A 17,191-nucleotide genomic window follows, 5' to 3' on the forward strand; every position below is an offset into this window, starting at 1 on the left:
CAACACCTGCGTCTTGCGGACGGAGGCTGCTTCAAGGTCCTCAATCTTCACTCCAGTGTCGCCCCTGGGCCTTAAGACCAAGCCCCCTCCCTGGCTTCCAAGCTTAGGTTAAGAAGCCGATGCCAAGAGCCCTATGCAAGAAACGCTAAGACGCCTTCCTGTCAGCAAAGCCGTTTCCACGCAAGTAGCTCATGAAGAGGGTCGGCCAGTGCGATGCCTACGCGCTGTGTGAACCCACGAGGAGGAATCCAGTCAAGGACGCATCCCTCCACGAATTACCGCCTCCCAGGCTGGCTGGAGGGCTAGGCAAAGTGCCTGGTGCAGGATGCGGAAAGGAACACACCCTGGGCTCTGAAGAAGCAGTTCTGTAGAGCACTCCTCTCAAGGAGCGTCTTTTATCACTAGGGCCCACCTCTCTCCCAAACTAGCTCAGAGCCAGGGAGACTGCCTTGGGATTAAAGGGCGGGGCTGCAGCTTCTGGACTGGGATGTGACAACGCCCCTGTCCTCGGTGGGCTGGAAGCCAGGCGGGTTAGAGAGGAGGAGAGAGCCAAGCAGAGCAGAGCAGAACAAGGAGAGGAGAAGAGAACAGAGGAGAGCAGAGGAGAGGAGAGCAGAAGAGAGCAGAGGAGAGGAGAGGAGAGGAGAAAGCCAGGTGGCCGGCTGGGCCCGGCCTAGGGCGCTGGGTGGGCGCTGGTGGTGTGTTGGGGGGCGGGGGGGGGCGGGGGCGGAGCACACGGAGCCCGGGGGCCCGAGGACGCACCCGGTTGCTGCGGCCTGGGGAGGCACGCGGCGGCGGGGCTGGGGAGCCCCGCGATGGGAGAGTGCCCCGACGGACTTTGGCGTCGGGGCCCCTGGGCGGGCTGGCGGGCCGGCGGCGAGGCGAGCGGGCGGGGAGGCAGGCGCCAGGCCCAGGGCAGGCTGAGTGGGGAGCCCTGGCTCGCGCGCCGGGGCCCGGGAAGCGCGCAGCAGGCTCTTGGGGCGGCCAGCTGAAGCGGCAGGCGTCTACGGCCATACCACCCTGAACGCGCCCGATCTCGTCTGATCTCGGAAGCTAAGCAGGGTCGGGCCTGGTTAGTACTTGGATGGGAGACCGCCTGGGAATACCGGGTGCTGTAGGCTTTTCTTTCGCCCCCAAACGCTTGTCTTTGGCCTTCCTCTTTTCTTTCCTCATTCGGCATCCCTTCCTCTCCCTTGACTACCACCACTCGGCGCCGCCGTGGCCAACGGCAGCGGCCTCCCTACAGTCCCTGAACGCCTCAGCCCCTGAGCCTGGTCCCCTCACGCCCCTGACCCCCTGACCCCTGGCTACCCCCAGCCCCAGCATCACGGGCCCCTGGCCCCAAAAGGGCGGCCCGCTGCATGGGTGGCCGGCCACAACCCTGCCTTTCCACCTCCACGGCATGAGGCCCACCCGCACCTCAGTCGGTCTTGGGGGGCTGCTGGCAGGGCGGGGCAGTGTTGGAAGGGGGCTCGGGGGCCAGAGGCAGGGAAAGGGGGACCAGAGTGAGGACCACGGCCATGGATGCAGGGAGGGTGTGGGGGAAATGATGGGAGTCTCCCTGCTGTGAGGAAAGAGAGATTGGAATTCAGGAAGGCTGGAGTAATGAAAAGGCCATGGATTCCAGAGAGAAGCAAGTCAAGTAGAAAACAAGCTCTTGGAAATACACACTGGAGTCCTCTTGTGTCCTTGCTCCATAGAAAGCAGTGTGTGTCTAAGAAAATGCTCCAGGTTCTAACAAAGAGTCAAGGCACGGAACAAGATGGTTGCCAAAACTCCTACAAGGCTAGAGGTCAATTGATGGAAGAGTTCTTCTGGCTAAGTCAGAATATTCAGTAGAGACGTGGTAAGGAGCATGCGTTCGGAGCGGGATGAAATGATCCCTCCAAGAAAGCTGACCCTACAGATTCCCGAAACAAGGAGGAGAACCATTGTAAAAAGGGTCAGAATTACCTCCTAATCTCTCACTGCCTGTGTGACCACCAGTAAAAGAAGGCAGAGAGTAGCCTCCAAAGGACTCAGATCATCGAAAGGAAGGTAGTTCCAAAAGGAAAGGGAAGAAGGAATAGACGGGGGAAAAAAAAATACGCCTAGCGCGGTAGTAGATATCAACTTTAACATTTCAACAATAACCTTCAGAGTGAACGACTAAAATTCTATGGAAAGAAAAGACCTCCATAGGTCAGTGCAAAATATACTCTACATAGAAGGATGCAGAGGCTAGTATAGATTTTGTGGAAAGAAAAATGATGAAAAGGGCTAGACTGTACCCAAAGGAATCCTCAAAGGCTGCTTTTCCCAGGTCTTGAGAAGGGACAATGGAAAGACAATGAACAGAGAAAGAAGACATTTCAGAACAACAAAGGATCCTTTTAGAAAGACATGGCTATCCTCAAGGTGTCTGCATGTGATGAGAAAACTCATGGAGATCAATCACATTCAAGCCCATCAAAGAAGGCTCAAGACTAATTAGTGGAAAGCTTGTCTTTCTTTCCTTGAGAGAGAATGAGTGGAGAGAGAGTATGAGAGAGGAGAAGGTCAGTGGGAGAAGCCGACTCCCCAAGGAGCCCGAGGAGGGACGAGATCCTGCCAGTCCCGGGTCATGACCTGAGCCCAAGGCAGTGGCTGAACTAACAGAGCCACGCAGGCGCCCGTCTCCAGATACTGGTCAACAACAGCTGCGGAGCACCTGGTTGGCACCCTCAGTCAAGTGCCCAACTCTTGATTCTGGCTCAGGTGGTGATCTCAAGCTCTTGAGATTGAGCCCTGAGGCAAGCTCTGGGCTCAGGGTAGAGTCCGCTAGGTCTCTCTTTGGGTTCTGCCCTTGCCCCTCCCCCACTCAAGAGTGCTCTTGCCCTAAAACACACTAGGAAAACACTTCACAGAAATGAACAATGGTTGAGAGTGGGAGGGTGGGGAGAGAAGCGACCGGCCCCGGGGCCAGCGGGAGGTGCCCAGGATGCTGCCCGCCCTCCCAGGGCCGGGCTCCCTCAGCAGCTGCCACTGCCACAGGGAGCAGCTGAGCCCCAGGAGCCTGGTGCAAACCTCCGGGAGCATCTCCAGCACTCTCTGACCGCGCTTGCGGGAGTGTGGGTGGGTGGGGGCCGGGCCGCATATCGGTCCAGGGAGGAGGCAAGGGCAGTGCCCAGGCGCCCCAGGCGGGGGAGGGGCAGGCAACACTGGCAAGGAGATCCCCATGGGACTATTGGAGCTGCTGCAGGGCTTCATGCTGCACTTGGCGAGGCACCAGCCTGCGGACCCTGCCCTGCATCTGGCTCTTTCCTTAGCAGGGAGCCTGTTTGCTCCTCTCTCTCTCTGCCTGTCTCTCTTTCCTTCTATTCTCTGTCTGTCAAAAGAAGATAGAAAACCTTAAAAAAAATCATCAAACAACCCTCCATATTCTTGTCGTTCATGAGAACCCCATGCGTCAACATTTGATTTTTACTTCTTGAATGGAAGGAATTGCTTGATTGATGGACGCATTTGACAGAAAGACCGAGTCAGTGACAGAGGGAGCCGAATTGGAGAGGGTGTCCAAGCAGTGGAAGTGGGAGAGGGAGAGGCAGGTTTTCTGCTGAGCAGAGAGCCCCAGGCAGGGCTTGATCCCAAGACCCTGGCATCAGGACCCCAGAAGAAAGCAGCCACCCAGGTGCCCCACTCCATGACTAAATCCGTTTTTCACAATTCAATCCATTGGATGAAGCAACACTCTTTGGGGTCTGCCTCCTCTGGGATCATACTAACACATTGTTTTCCTTTGCTCTTTTGGGATCACTGAGGATTTTAGGAACCTTCTCATGTGTTTCTTGGCTGATGGTTTTCTCCTTGGGATATTTCTGTGCAAGGATTTTATTTGTTTTGATGTTACCTACCTATCCTTCTTGATTCCTAGTTATCCTATCTAGAGTTGTGTACAGTTCCTTAGCCAGTATCTCCCTAGAGCCTTTCATAGTTTTAGTCTTGTCATTTGGTGGACAAGATTTTTTGTTTGGAACCTTGGAATGAGTAGAGTCCAACTTCCCAAGCTTTCTTGGGCTTCCCATTTTTGGTGTTCTGCTCCACTCATCTCTGCCACCTCCCCCAGATCCTAAAAATGGTTTCCTGTTGTATCTCCTGGAAAACTTCTGATGTCCTCTTTCGCATGCAGGCTCCATAAGTCTGGAATAGCGTTCAAACCTCTTATGTTCCATGTGGATATTCACGTCGTTGAGCACCACTTGTTCAAAGTCGGCCCTTTCCTGTTGGTCTTTCTTGGGTTATTTAAAGAGTCCTTTTGTAAGAAATCGTATCCCATCAGATTCTCCTCTAACTCTCTTTCTCCCTCACTCTTGCTCTCGCTTCTTTCTTCTGATTTGCCGGGGAATAACGAGCCCTTTTCCTTTCCATGGAAATAGGAGAATTGGCTTCTCCACGGACACAGGCACTTGCTAGATAGGAAACTGGATTGCATTGAATCTCTCCATCAAGGTGGGGTCCATTGAAACTGTACACTACCGTTCATTCAAACTCTGAACCTGTTCTAGTAACATAGGTAACCTATGAACCTATTGGACATCCCATGGATTGAGATCCTACATTCCCCTTAGGAATCTTTGATGGTTTTCTGGGGGGAGACTTGCTGGGTAGAGACTATATAAAGTCTTTGGAGAGATGAAGTCCTCCTTTTGGTGCTCTCATCAATAGGATTTTCAAGCTTTGTTCATATGTCACAGGAGTCCAATGAATGTTCCTGAATTTTTCACTTCTGTCCGATGACTTGGAGGAATTCACTTCCTGATTCTAATACTTTGTCCATTCCCTCAGAATATCTTTCTCTACAAATTTCACTCATTTTTTTCCAGTTGTTGTACCTTCAGTGTTTCCTCCATCCCTTCTTGTACTCGCTAGGATGTCCCCTTCTAGGTTGGGAGAAGAGTTGTGCAATTTTAGGTGTTCAATACTACCGAGTTTTGTTTCTGCCTTCGTGAGCTGATTCTGCATCTCCTCGAAGCAGCCCATCATTCTGTGTGTATGTGCATATTGATGCAATCTAATCAATTTCATTTTTCATCAGAGTATAGAAACCTTTGACATTTCATGAAATGACAGAGCCTCTCAATTGTTGACCATTGTCTTGCATTTTGTTTCCTTCATCCCTTTTTAGATCCCTATTTTATTTCTTTATTTATTATTTTATTACATTTAATTTTTTAAACAAACATATAGCATATTTTTATCCCCAGGGGTACAGGTCTGTGATTGGCCAGGTTTACACAATTCACAGCCCTCATAGATCCCTTTTTAAAAATACATATTTTTTCCTTTAAAATGTTTTACTTATGATTTTTCAAATTTTTTTCTTTTTTTTAAAATTTTTATTTTCAGCATAAAAGTATTCCTTGTTTTTACACCACACCCAGTGCTCCATGCAATCCGTGCCCTCTCTAATACCCACCACCTGGTTCCCCCAACCTCCCACCCCTCGCCCCTTCAAACCCCTCAGACTGATTTTCAGAGTCCTTAGTTTCTCATGTTTCACCTCCCCTTCCAATGTATTTAATTTACATTTTTAATTTAAAATTTTAATTTTAATTTTAATTTTAATTTAATTAAAATTTTAATTTAATTTTAATTTAAAATTTTAATTTAAAATTTTAATTTTAATTTTCAAGTTGCAAATTAATTAAATATATTTAATTTAAATTCATTTAAATTTAATTTCATTTTTTTTTCTTTTAAATGCTGATATATGCTGTCAGCCCCCAAATCTCTGTTCACATAAAGTACATACAAAATGAGAACAAAGAATGTAGAATGACAAAGAAGAACCATTTCGCTTTTCTAGGTCCTTCTTTTGAAACAGTAGAAAATTTACTTTCCCAAGAAGAAACAAATTCAGAAGGAAAGAGTAGGACCAAAGTCACCTTCATCAGCATATAAACAGATACTCAAACCAAAAACATTGTAAACTGCAAAAAGGGGCCAACTGTTGTTAACAAAATGGCAGACGACTTTAGGTAAGAATAACTTTCTTGGAAATTGAGGAGGTAGAGAGGGTCAAATTTTCAGGAGGCACCAAAAGCATGCGAATAACATTCTATTGAAAGGAAGTAAGAGGGGGAGGAGTCCAGATGGCGGAGAAGTAGCAGGCTGAGACTACTTCAGCTAGCAGGAGATCAGCTAGATAGCTTATCTAAAGATTGCAAACACCTGCAAATCCATAGGCAGATCAAAGAGAAGAACAGCAATTCTGGAAACAGAAAAACAACCACTTTCTGAAAGGTAGGACTGGCAGAGAAGTGAATCCAAAGCGACGAGAAGATAGACCCCGGGGGGAGGGGCTGGCTCCTGGCAAGCGGCGGAGCAACAGAGCACAAAATCAGGACTTATAAAAGTCTGTTCCACTGGGGGACATCGCTCCAGAGGCTAATCGGGGCGAAGCCCATGCGGGGTCAGCGTGGCCTCAGGTCCCGCAGGGTCACAGAAGGATCAGGGGTGTCTGAGTGTCGCAGAGCTTGCGGGTATTGGAACGGGAAAGCTGGCTACAGAGACAGAGCCGACAGTAAGCTCACAGCTCGGGGTTGCCTTGAACCTGTCGCAGGCTCGGTGAGCTCGGAGCGCGGCCAGAGGTCAGGCAGATGGGAGTAACTGGGCCTTGTTCTCTGAGGGCACACTGAGGAGTGGGGCCCCGGGCTCTTGGCTGCTCTGGGCCGGAGACCAGGAGGCCGCCATTTGTATTCCCGTCCTCCAGAAGTCTACAGAAAGCGCTCAGGGAACAAAAGCTCCTGAAAGCAAACCCGAGCGGATTACTCAGCCCCTGGTAAGGGTGGTGCAATTCCGCCTGGGACAAAGACACTTGAGAATCACTACACCAGGCCCCTCCCCCAGAATATCAACAAGAAATCCAGCCAAGACCAAGTTCACCTACCAAGGAGTGCGGTTTCAATACCAAGGAAAGCAACAGACTTCCAGAGGAGGAGAAAGCAAAGCATGGAACTCATGGCTTTCTCCCTGCGATTTTTTTTAGTCTTGCAGTTAATTTAATTTTTTTCTTTTTCATTTTTTTCTCTTCTTCTGCTAAAAATTTTTTTAACTTTTACCCTTTACTTTTTAACGTTTTTTAACTAGTTTATCTAATATATATATTTTTTCTTTTTTATATTTTTCTTTATTCATTTTCTTTTTTTAAAATTCTTTTCCTTTCTTTTTTTTTCTTTTTTTCTTTTTGAACCTCTTTTTATCCCATTTCTCCCCCCTCACGATTTGGGATCTCTTCTGATTTGGTTAAAGCATATTTTCCTGGGGTTGTTGCCACCCTTTTAGTATTTTACTTGCTCCTTCATATACTCTTATCTGGACAAGGTGGAAAAATTCACCACAAAAAAAAAAAAAAAAAGAACAAGAGGCAGTACCGAAGGCTAGGGACCTAATCAATACAGACATTGGTAATATGTCAGATCTAGAGTTCAGAATGACAATTCTCAAGGTTCTAGCCGGGCTCGAAAAAGGCATGGAAGATATTAGAGAAACCCTCTCGGGAGATATAAAAGCCCTTTCTGGAGAAATAAAAGAACTAAAATCTAACCAAGTTGAAATCAAAAAAGCTATTAATGACGTGCAATCAAAAATGGAGGCTCTCACTGCTAGGATAAATGAGACAGAAGAAAGAATTAGTGATATAGAAGACCAAATGACAGAGAATAAAGAAGCTGAGCAAAAGAGGGACAAACAGCTACTGGACCACGAGGGGAGAATTCGAGAGATAAGTGACACCATAAGATGAAACAACATTAGAATAATTGGGATTCCAGAAGAAGAAGAAAGGGAGAGGGGAGCAGAAGGTATACTGGAGAGAATTATTGGGGAGAATTTCCCCAATATGGCAAAGGGAACGAGCATCAAAATTCAGGAGGTTCAGAGAACGCCCCTCAAAATCAATAAGAATAGGCCCACATACCCGTCACCTAATAGTAAAATTTACAAGTCTCAGTGACAAAGAGAAAATCCTGAAAGCAGCCCGGGAAAAGAAGTCTGTAACATACAATGGTAAAAATATTAGATTGGCAGCTGACTTATCCACAGAGACCTGGCAGGCCAGAAAGAGCTGGCATGATATTTTCAGAGCACTAAACGAGAAAAACATGCAGCCAAGAATACTATAACCAGCTAGGCTCTCATTGAAAATAGGAGAGATTAAAAGCTTCCAGGACAAACAAAAACTGAAAGAATTTGCAAACACCAAACCAGCTCTACAGGAAATATTGAAAGGGGTCCTCTAAGCAAAGAGAGAGCCTACAAGTGGTAAATCAGTAAGGAACGGAGACAATATACAGTAACAGTCACCTTACAGGCAATACAATGGCACTAAATTCATATCTCTCAATAGTTACCCTGAATGTTGGGTAACATTGTTGGGGCTAAATGCTCCAATCAAAAGACACAGGGTATCTGAATGGATAAAAAAACAAAACCCATCTATATGTTGCCTCCAAGAAACTCATTTTAAGACCGAAGACACCTCCAGATTTAAAGTGAGGGGGTGGAAAAGAATTTACCATGCTAATGGACATCAGAAGAAAGCAGGAGTGGCAATCCTTCTATCAGAACAATTAGATTTTAAGTCAAAGACTATAATAAGAGATGAGGAAGGACACTATATCATACTCAAAGGGTCTGTCCAACAAGAAGATCTAACAATTTTAAATATCTACGCCCCCAACATGGTAGCAGCCAACTATATAAACCAATTAATAACAAAATCAAAGAAACACATCAACAATAAAACAATAATAGTAGGGGACTTTAACACTCCCCTCACTGAAATGGACAGATCATCCAAGCAAAAGATCAGCAAGGAAATAAAGGCCTTAAATGACACACTGGACCAGATGGACATCACAGATACATTCAGAACATTTCATCCCAAAGCAACAGAATACACATTCTTCTCTAGTGCACGTGGAACATTCTCCAGAATAGATCACATCCTCGGTCCTAAATCAGGACTCAACAGGTATCAAAAGATTGGGATCATTCCCTGCATATTTTCAGACCACAATGCTCTGAAGCTAGAACTCAACCACAAGAGGAAGTTTGGAAAGAACCCAAATACATGGAGACTAAACAGCATCCTTCTAAAGAATGAATGGGTCAAACGGGAAATTAAAGAAGAATTGAAAAAAATCATGGAAACAAATAATAATGAAAATACAACGGTTCAAAATCTGTGGGACACAACAAAGGCAGTCCTGAGAGGGAAATATATAGCGGTACAAGCCTTTCTCAAGAAACAAGAAAGGTCTCAGGTACACAACCTAACCCTACACCTAAAGGAGCTGGAGAAAGAACAAGAAAGAAACCCTAAGCCCAGCAGGAGAAGAGAAATCATAAAGATCAGAGCAGAAATCAATGAAATAGAAACCAAAAAAACAATAGAACAAATCAACGAAACTAGGAGCTGGTTCTTTGAAAGAATTAATAAAATTGATAAACCCCTGGCCAGACTTATCAAAAAGAAAAGAGAAAGGACCCAAATAAATAAAATCATGAATGAAAGAGGGGAGATTACAACTAACACCAAAGAAATACAAACTATTATAAGAACATACTATGAGCTACTCTACGCCAACAAATTTGACAATCTGGAAGAAATGGATGTATTCCTAGAAACATATAAACTACCACAACTTAACCAGGAAGAAATAGAAAGCCTGAACAGACCCATAACCAGTAAGGAGATTGAAACAGTCTTTAAAAATCTCCAAACAAACAAAAGCCCAGGGCCAGATGGCTTCCCAGGGGAATTCTACCAAACATTTAAAGAAGAACTAATTCCTATTCTCCTGAAACTGTTCCAAAAAATAGAAATGGAAGGAAAACTTCCAAACTCATTTTATGAGGCCAGCATCACCTTGATCCCAAAACCAGATTCCATCAAATTCCATCAAAAAAGAGAGCTATAGACCAATATCCTTGATGAACACAGATGCGAAAATTCTCACCAAAATACTAGCCAATAGGATTCAACAGTACATTAAAAGGATTATTCACCACGACCAAGTGGGATTTATTCGGGGCTGCAAGGTTGGTTAAACATCCTCAAATCAGTCAATGTGATATAACACATCAATAAAAGAAAGAACAAGAACCATATGATACTCTCAATAGATGCTGAAAAAGCATTTGACAAAGTACAGCATCCCTTCCTGATCAAAACTCTTCAAAGTGTAGGGATAGAGGGCACATACCTCTATATCATCAAAGCCATCTATGAAAAACCCACCGCAAATATCATTCTCAATGGAGAAAAACTAAAAGCTTTTCCACTAAGGTCAGGAACACTGGGCAGGGATGCCCATTATCAACACTGCTATTCAACATAGAACTAGAAGTCCTAGCCTCAACAATCAGACAACAAAAGGAAATTAAAGGCATCCAAATCAGCAAAGAAGAAGTCAAATTATCACTCTTCGCAGATGATATGATACTATATATGGAAAACCCAAAAGACTCCACTCCAAAACTGCTAGAACTTGTACAGGAATTCAGTAAAGTGTCAGGATATAAAATCAATGCACAGAAATCAGTTGCATTTCTCTACACCAACAGCAAGACAGAAGAAAGAGAAATTAAGGAGTCCATCCCATTTACAATTGCACCCAACACCATAAGATACCTACGAATAAACCTAACCAAAGAGGCCCAGAATCTATACTCAGAAAACTATAAAGTACTCATGAAAGAAATTGAGGAAGACACAAAGAAATGGAAAAATGTTCCATGCTCCAGGATTGGAAGAATAAATATTGTGAAAATGTCTATGCTACCTAAAGCAATCTACACATTTAATGCAATTCCTATCAAAGTACCATCCATCTTTTTCAAAGAAATGGAACAAATCATTCTAAAATTTATATGGAACCAGAAAAGACCTCGAATAGCCAAAGGGATGGTGAAAAAGAAAGCCAAAGTTGGTGGCATCACAATTCTGGACTTCAAACTCTATTACAAAGCTGTCATCATCAAGACAGCATGGTACTGGCACAAAAACAGACACATAGATCAATGGAACAGAATAGAGAGCCCAGAAATAGACCCTCAACTCTATGGTCAACTAATCTTCGACAAAGCAGGAAAGAATGTCCAATGGAAAAAAGATAGCCTCTTAAATAAATGGTTTTGGGAAAATTGGACAGCCACATGCATAAAAATGAAATTGGACCATTTCCTTACACCACACATGAAAATAGACTCAAGATGGATGAAGGACCTCAATGTGCAAAAGGAATTCATAAAATCCTTGAGGAGAACACAGGCAGCAACCTCTTCGACCTCAGCCGCAGTAACATCTTCCTAGGAAAATCACCAAAGGCAAGGGAAGGAAGGACAAAAATGAACTATTGGGATTTCATCAAGATCAAAAGCTTTTGCACAGCAAAGGAAACAGTTAACAAAATCAAAAGACAACTGACAGAATGGGAGAAGATATTTGCAAACGACATATCAGATAAAGGACTAGTGTCCAAAATCTATAAAGGACTTAGCAAACTCAACACCCAAAGAACAAATAATCCAATCAAGAAATGGGCAGAGGACATGAACAGACATTTCTGCAAAGAAGACATCCAGATGGCCAACAGACACATGAAAAAGTGCTCCATATCACTCGGCATCAGGGAAATACAAATCAAAACCGCAATGAGATATCACCTCACACCAGTCAGAATGGCTAAAATCAAGAAGTCAGGAAATGACAGATGCTGGAGAGGATGTGGAGAAAGGGGAACTCTCCTACATTGTTGGTGGGAATGCAAGCTGGTGCAACCACTCTGGAAAACAGCATGGAGGTTCCACAAAATGTTGAAAATAGAACTGCCCTATGACCCAGCAATTGCACTACTGGGTATTTACCCTAAAGATACAAACATAGTGATCCAAAGGGGCATGTGCACCTGAATGTTTATAGCAGCAATGTCCACAATAGCCAAACTATGGAAAGAACCTAAATGTCCATCAACAGATGAATGGATCAAGAAGATGTGGTATATATACACAATGGAATACTATGCAGCCATCAAAAGAAATGAAATCTTGCCATTTGCGACAACATGGATGGAAGTAGAGTGTATCATGCTTAGCGAAATAAGTCAAGCAGAGAAAGAGAACTATCATATGATCTCCCTGATATGAGGAAGTGGTGATGCAACATGGGGGATTAAGTGGGTAGGAGAAGAATCAATGAAACAAGATGGGATTGGGAGGGAGACGAACCGTAAGTTACTCTTAATCTCACAAAACAAACTGAGGGTTGCTGGGGGGAGGGGGGTTGGGAGAAGGGGGGTGGCATTATGGACATTTGGGAGGGTATGTGCTTTGGTGAGTGCTGTGAAGTGTTTAAACCTGGTGATTCACAGACCTGTACCCCTGGGGATAAAAATATATATTTATAAAAAATAAAAAATTTGAAAAAAAGAAAAAGAAAGGAAGTAATACTGAGATTTGGAAAAAAAATATTTTATTAGGTAAAAAATTAAAAAAGAATATGTATATATAAATATATATACATATATATATACATATATACATACACACACAAACGTGTGTGTGTTTTTGTTTTTGTGTGTGTTTATGCATAGAAACTATCCCAGTCCTAAACCCCAGCACCTGGGAGCGTTACCTTATTTGGGTATAGGGTCCCTGGTGATGTAACTAGCTAGGATGAGGTAATATTTGAATAGACTATGCCCCTAATTCAGGAGAACGTGTGGCCTTCTAAGAAAGGAGACTGCAGAAACACAGATATGCACGGAGGGAGAAGTCCAAAGCCAGGGCAATACTTCAAGCTGGAAAAAGGGCCTGGAACAGATTCTTCCATAATACCTACAAAGGGAGCATGTCTTACCAACAGGGTAGCCTCTAGAACTGTGATCCTGTCCACTTGTGTTGTTTCAGCCTCGAGGCTTGTGGTATCTTGTAATAGCACGCCTAGAAAACTAATCCAAAACTTGTTAGTGGAAAAGAAACCAACGAGAAACCCATAGGGAATTGGAAAAGAAATAAACTAATCTATCAATAGATATATAGATATAGATATGTCTATCTATATGTCTATATCTATATCTATATATCTATTGATAGATTAGTTTATTTCTTATAGATATAGACATATCTATATCTATATATCTAACTCTTTAAAACATTGAAAACGAACGCACATTTGTGAACCCTGTGAAAAAGAAACAAGCAAACAAACAAACAAAAACTGAGCCCCAGGATTCACTTGGCTTTTCACCTGGAGGAGTTCTGGATGGGGGGAAGGGAGGAGATTCCAAGGAAATGATGGGAGTCTCCTTGCTGTGAGGAAAGAGAGATTGAAATTCAGGAAGGCTGGAGTGATGAAAAGGCCATGGGTTCCAGAGAGAAGGAAGTCAGGTAACTGTCCGTCCTTCCCCGGGAAACACCATGCTTCCGCCAAGGTTGCCACATCCTGGAGGAAGACTGCATCTGACTGCCCGTTCTTCCAGGAGCTGTTTCTGTGACTTCAGGGCCGGGCGCCTGGTGGCAAGCCCACATCTGCCCTATGGACAGGTGGCCAAGGGCCCAGAGGCACAGGAGAGGCCTGCCTTCTGCCCAGACTCCTTCCTCAGAGTGGAGCATGCGCGCCTGCCCTAGTCGTCCGCTCGTGTCTCCTTAGCAGTCAGGCTTCATTCTCTCCGCACAGGGAGAGGGTGACACTTGTCTTGCCACCCGCCCGCTGTTCCTGCCATGGTAGGCTCTCCTGCGTCACGACCGTTTCCGGACAGCAAGGCCAACGGCTCTTTCTCTTCTCCCAGGGCAGCATGCTGAGCCTTCCCCAGACATGCCCCTGGGGAGCGCAGTGACAGACGTGTCCCTTTCCTTAAGGCTGTTTCCACAGGCGCAACCACGCTTCTCTCTCAGGCAGAGGGGTAGCCCGGGCAAAGAGGATTTCTCTCCATGAGTGTTTATTACAATGTGCTGTGGAGACTAGCTCAGGCAAGCAGCAGCAGCATCCCACAGACCCGACTCTGATTCCCAAAGAATGCTGTGCTTTCCCAGAGGGGATGCCCAGGCAAAGAGGCTTTCACTCTATGTGGGTTTCTCCCACCGTGCTGCGAATACTAGGCTAAGGCAAGCAGCAAGAGCAGTCCAGAGAACCAACTCTGATTTCCCAGCAACTGCTATGCTTTCGCAGAGGATTTCAGCTTGGGGTGAACCGCACTTCGCTGCTGCTTCCTCAGCAAGGCTTTGGGCGTTCGCTCTGTCGTGTCAGGGAAGAAGAGTGGCTGGAGAGCTGGTGCCTCTTGGGCCTTGCTTTCCCGGGCTCCATGTTCGCGCCCTGGGTTCACCCTGCCAGGCCTAACTAAGCAGACACAGCCACAACCCTGCAGCAGCGTGCGTGGCCTAGGATGGCACTCTCCTCACAATGCCTTCTCCCAGTGTAGGCAAGGCATGCCCTTTTCCTCTGGCGTTCAGGTGGACAGGGGACTAGGACAGTGCCTTCCCCAGCCAAGAGGAGACGCAACAGGATCCCTGCACACCGCCCGCGCCCTGGGATGGGAAGTAATGGGTAGCTGTCGCTCCTTCCCTGGGATACCCCCTGCCTCCGCCAACGCTGCCACATCCTGGAGGAAGACGGCATCTGACTGCCCGGTCCTCCAGGAGCTGTTTCTGCGAGTTCAAGGCTGGGCGACTGGTGGCAAGCCCACGTCTGCCCTATGGATAGGGGCCAAAGAGCTGCTGTCCCCTTGGGCCCAGAGGCACAGAACAGGCCTGCCTTCTGCCCAGACTCCTTCCTCAGAGTGGAGCATGCGCGATTGCCCTAGTGGACTGCTCGTGTCTCCTTAGCAGCCAGGTTTCATTCTCTCCACACAGGGAGAAGGTGACACTTGTCTAGCCAGCTGCCCACAGTTCCTGCCTTGGCAGGCTCTCCTGCTTCACGACCGTTTCCTGACAGCAAGGACAAAGGCACCTTCTCTTCTCCCGGGGCGGCGTGCTGCGCCTTCCCAAGACATGCTCCTGGGGAGTGCAGTGACTGATGGGTCCCTTTCCTTAAGGCTGTTTCCACAGGCACAACCACGCTTCTCTCTCAGGCAGAGGGGATGCCCGAGCAAAGAGGATTTCGCTCCATACGGGTTTATTAGAACGTGCTATGGAGAATTCTGTGCTTTTCGCAGCATAGTGGGAGAAACCCGCATACAGCGGGCAGTCAGATGCCGTCTTCCTCCAGGATGTGGCAGCATTGGCGGAGGCAGGGGGTGTCCCGGGGAAGGAGGGACAGTTACCCATTACTCCCCATCTCAGGGCGCGGGCGGTGTGCAGGGATCCTGTCGCGTCTCCTCTCGGTTGGGAAAGGCACTGGCTTAGTCCCCTGTCCACCTGAACGCCAGAGCAAAAGAGCAGGCCTTGCCTACGCCGGGAGATGGCATTGTGAGCAGAGGGCCATCCTAGGCCACGCGTGCTGCTGCAGGGTCGAGTCTGTGTCTGCTTAGTTCGGCTTGGCAGGGTGAACCGAGGAAGCGAACATGGAGCCCAGGAAAGCAAGGCCCAAGAGCCACCAGCTCTCCCGCAACTCTTCTTCCCTGACGCGACAGAGCAAACGCCCAAAGCCTTGCTGAGGAAGCAGCGGCGAAGTGCGGTTCGCTCCAAGCCCAAAGCCTCTGCGAAACCACAGCATTCGCTGAGCAATCAGAGTCGGTTCTGCAGGCTGCTGCTGCTCCTTGCCTGAGCCCAGTCTCACGGTGGGAGAAAACCGCATACAGTGAAAGCCTCTTTGCCCGGGCATCTCCTCTAGGAAAGCCCAGCATTCGTTGGGAAATCAGAGTCGGGTTTGTGGGATGCTGCTGCTGCTTGCCTTAGCTAGTCTCCGCAGCAGGGTGGAAGAAACCAGCATGGAGCGAAATTCTCTTTGCCCTCGCCTCCCCTCTGCCTGAGAGAGAAGCGTGGTTGCACAGCTGGAAAGGGACATGTCTGTCACCACGCTTCCAAGAGCATATCTGGGAAGGCGAAGCACGCCGCCTCAGGAGAAGAGAAGGAGCCGTTGGCCTTGCTGTTGGGAAACGGTCACGAAGAAGGAGAGCCTTCCCTGGCAGGATCAGGGGGATGGTGGCAAGACCAGCCTCCCACTCTCCCTGTGCAGAGAGACGGAAGCCTGGCTGCTAAGGAGACAAGAGGGGACAACTAGGACAGGCGCGCGTGCTCCACTCTGAGGAGTCTGGGCAGTAGGGATGCCTGTCCTGTGCCTCTGGGCCCAAAGGGACAGCAGCTTCTTGGCCACCGGTCCATAGGGCAGATGTGGGCTTGCCACCAGGCGCCTGGCCCTGAACTCACAGAAACAGCTCCTGGAAGAACGGGCATTGAGATGCTGTCTTCCTCCAGGATGTGGCAGCGTTGGCGGAAGCAGGGGGTGTCCCGAGGAAGGAGGGACAGTTACCCATTACTCCCCAACCCAGGCGCGGGCGGTGTGCAGGGATCATGTCGTGTCTCCTCTCAGCTGGGGAAGGCATTGGCCTAGGCCCCTGACCACCTGAACGACAGAGCAAAAAGGCAGATCTTGCCTACGCTGGGAGATGTCATTGTGTGCAGAGTGCCATCCTAGGCCACGCACTCTGCTGCAGGATCGAGACTGTGTCTGCTTAGATCGGCTTGGCAGGGTGAACCGAGGACACGATCATGGAGCCCGGGAAAGCAAGGCCCAAGAGGAACCAGCTCTCTCGCAGGTCTTCTTCCCTGACGTGACAGAGCGAACGCCCAAAGCCTTGCTGAGGAAGCAGCGGCGAAGTGCGGTAGGGCAGGGGCCTGTGATCCACTCTGAGGAAGGAGTCTGGGCAGAAAGCAGGCCTGTCCTGGGCCTCTGGGCCCAAGGGGACAGCAGCTCCTTGGCCACCAGTCCCTGGTGCAGACATGGGCTTGCCACCAGGCGCCTACCCTGAACTCACAGAAACAGCTCCCAGAAAAAACGGGCAGTCAAATGCCGTCTTCCTCCAGGATGTGGCAGTGTTCGCAGAGGCACGGGGTGTCGGGGAAGGAGTGGGGACAGTCGCCAACAGCTCCCCATCCCAGTGCACGGGCGGAGTGCAGGGATACTGTCGCCGCTCCTCTCCTGTGTTGAAGGCACTGACCTAGTCCGCAGGCCCGCCTGAGCGCCAGAGCCAAAGGCCAAGCGTTGCCTACACCGGGAGATGGTAGTGTGCAT

The 17,191-nt window shown here is 47.6% G+C and overlaps 1 non-coding gene across 1 annotated transcript; it reads left to right on the top strand.

The window, feature by feature from the left end:
- Window positions 1-1,002: 1,002 nt before the first annotated feature.
- LOC116589478 lies at window positions 1,003-1,121 on the top strand. Its single transcript, XR_004285293.1, has one exon. It is a non-coding gene; the product is annotated as a 5S ribosomal RNA (ribosomal RNA).
- The last annotated feature ends 16,070 nt before the right edge of the window (window positions 1,122-17,191 follow it).

This window comes from Mustela erminea, chromosome 4, assembly GCF_009829155.1.
Source record: "Mustela erminea isolate mMusErm1 chromosome 4, mMusErm1.Pri, whole genome shotgun sequence".
NCBI classification, from domain to species: Eukaryota; Metazoa; Chordata; class Mammalia; order Carnivora; family Mustelidae; genus Mustela; species Mustela erminea.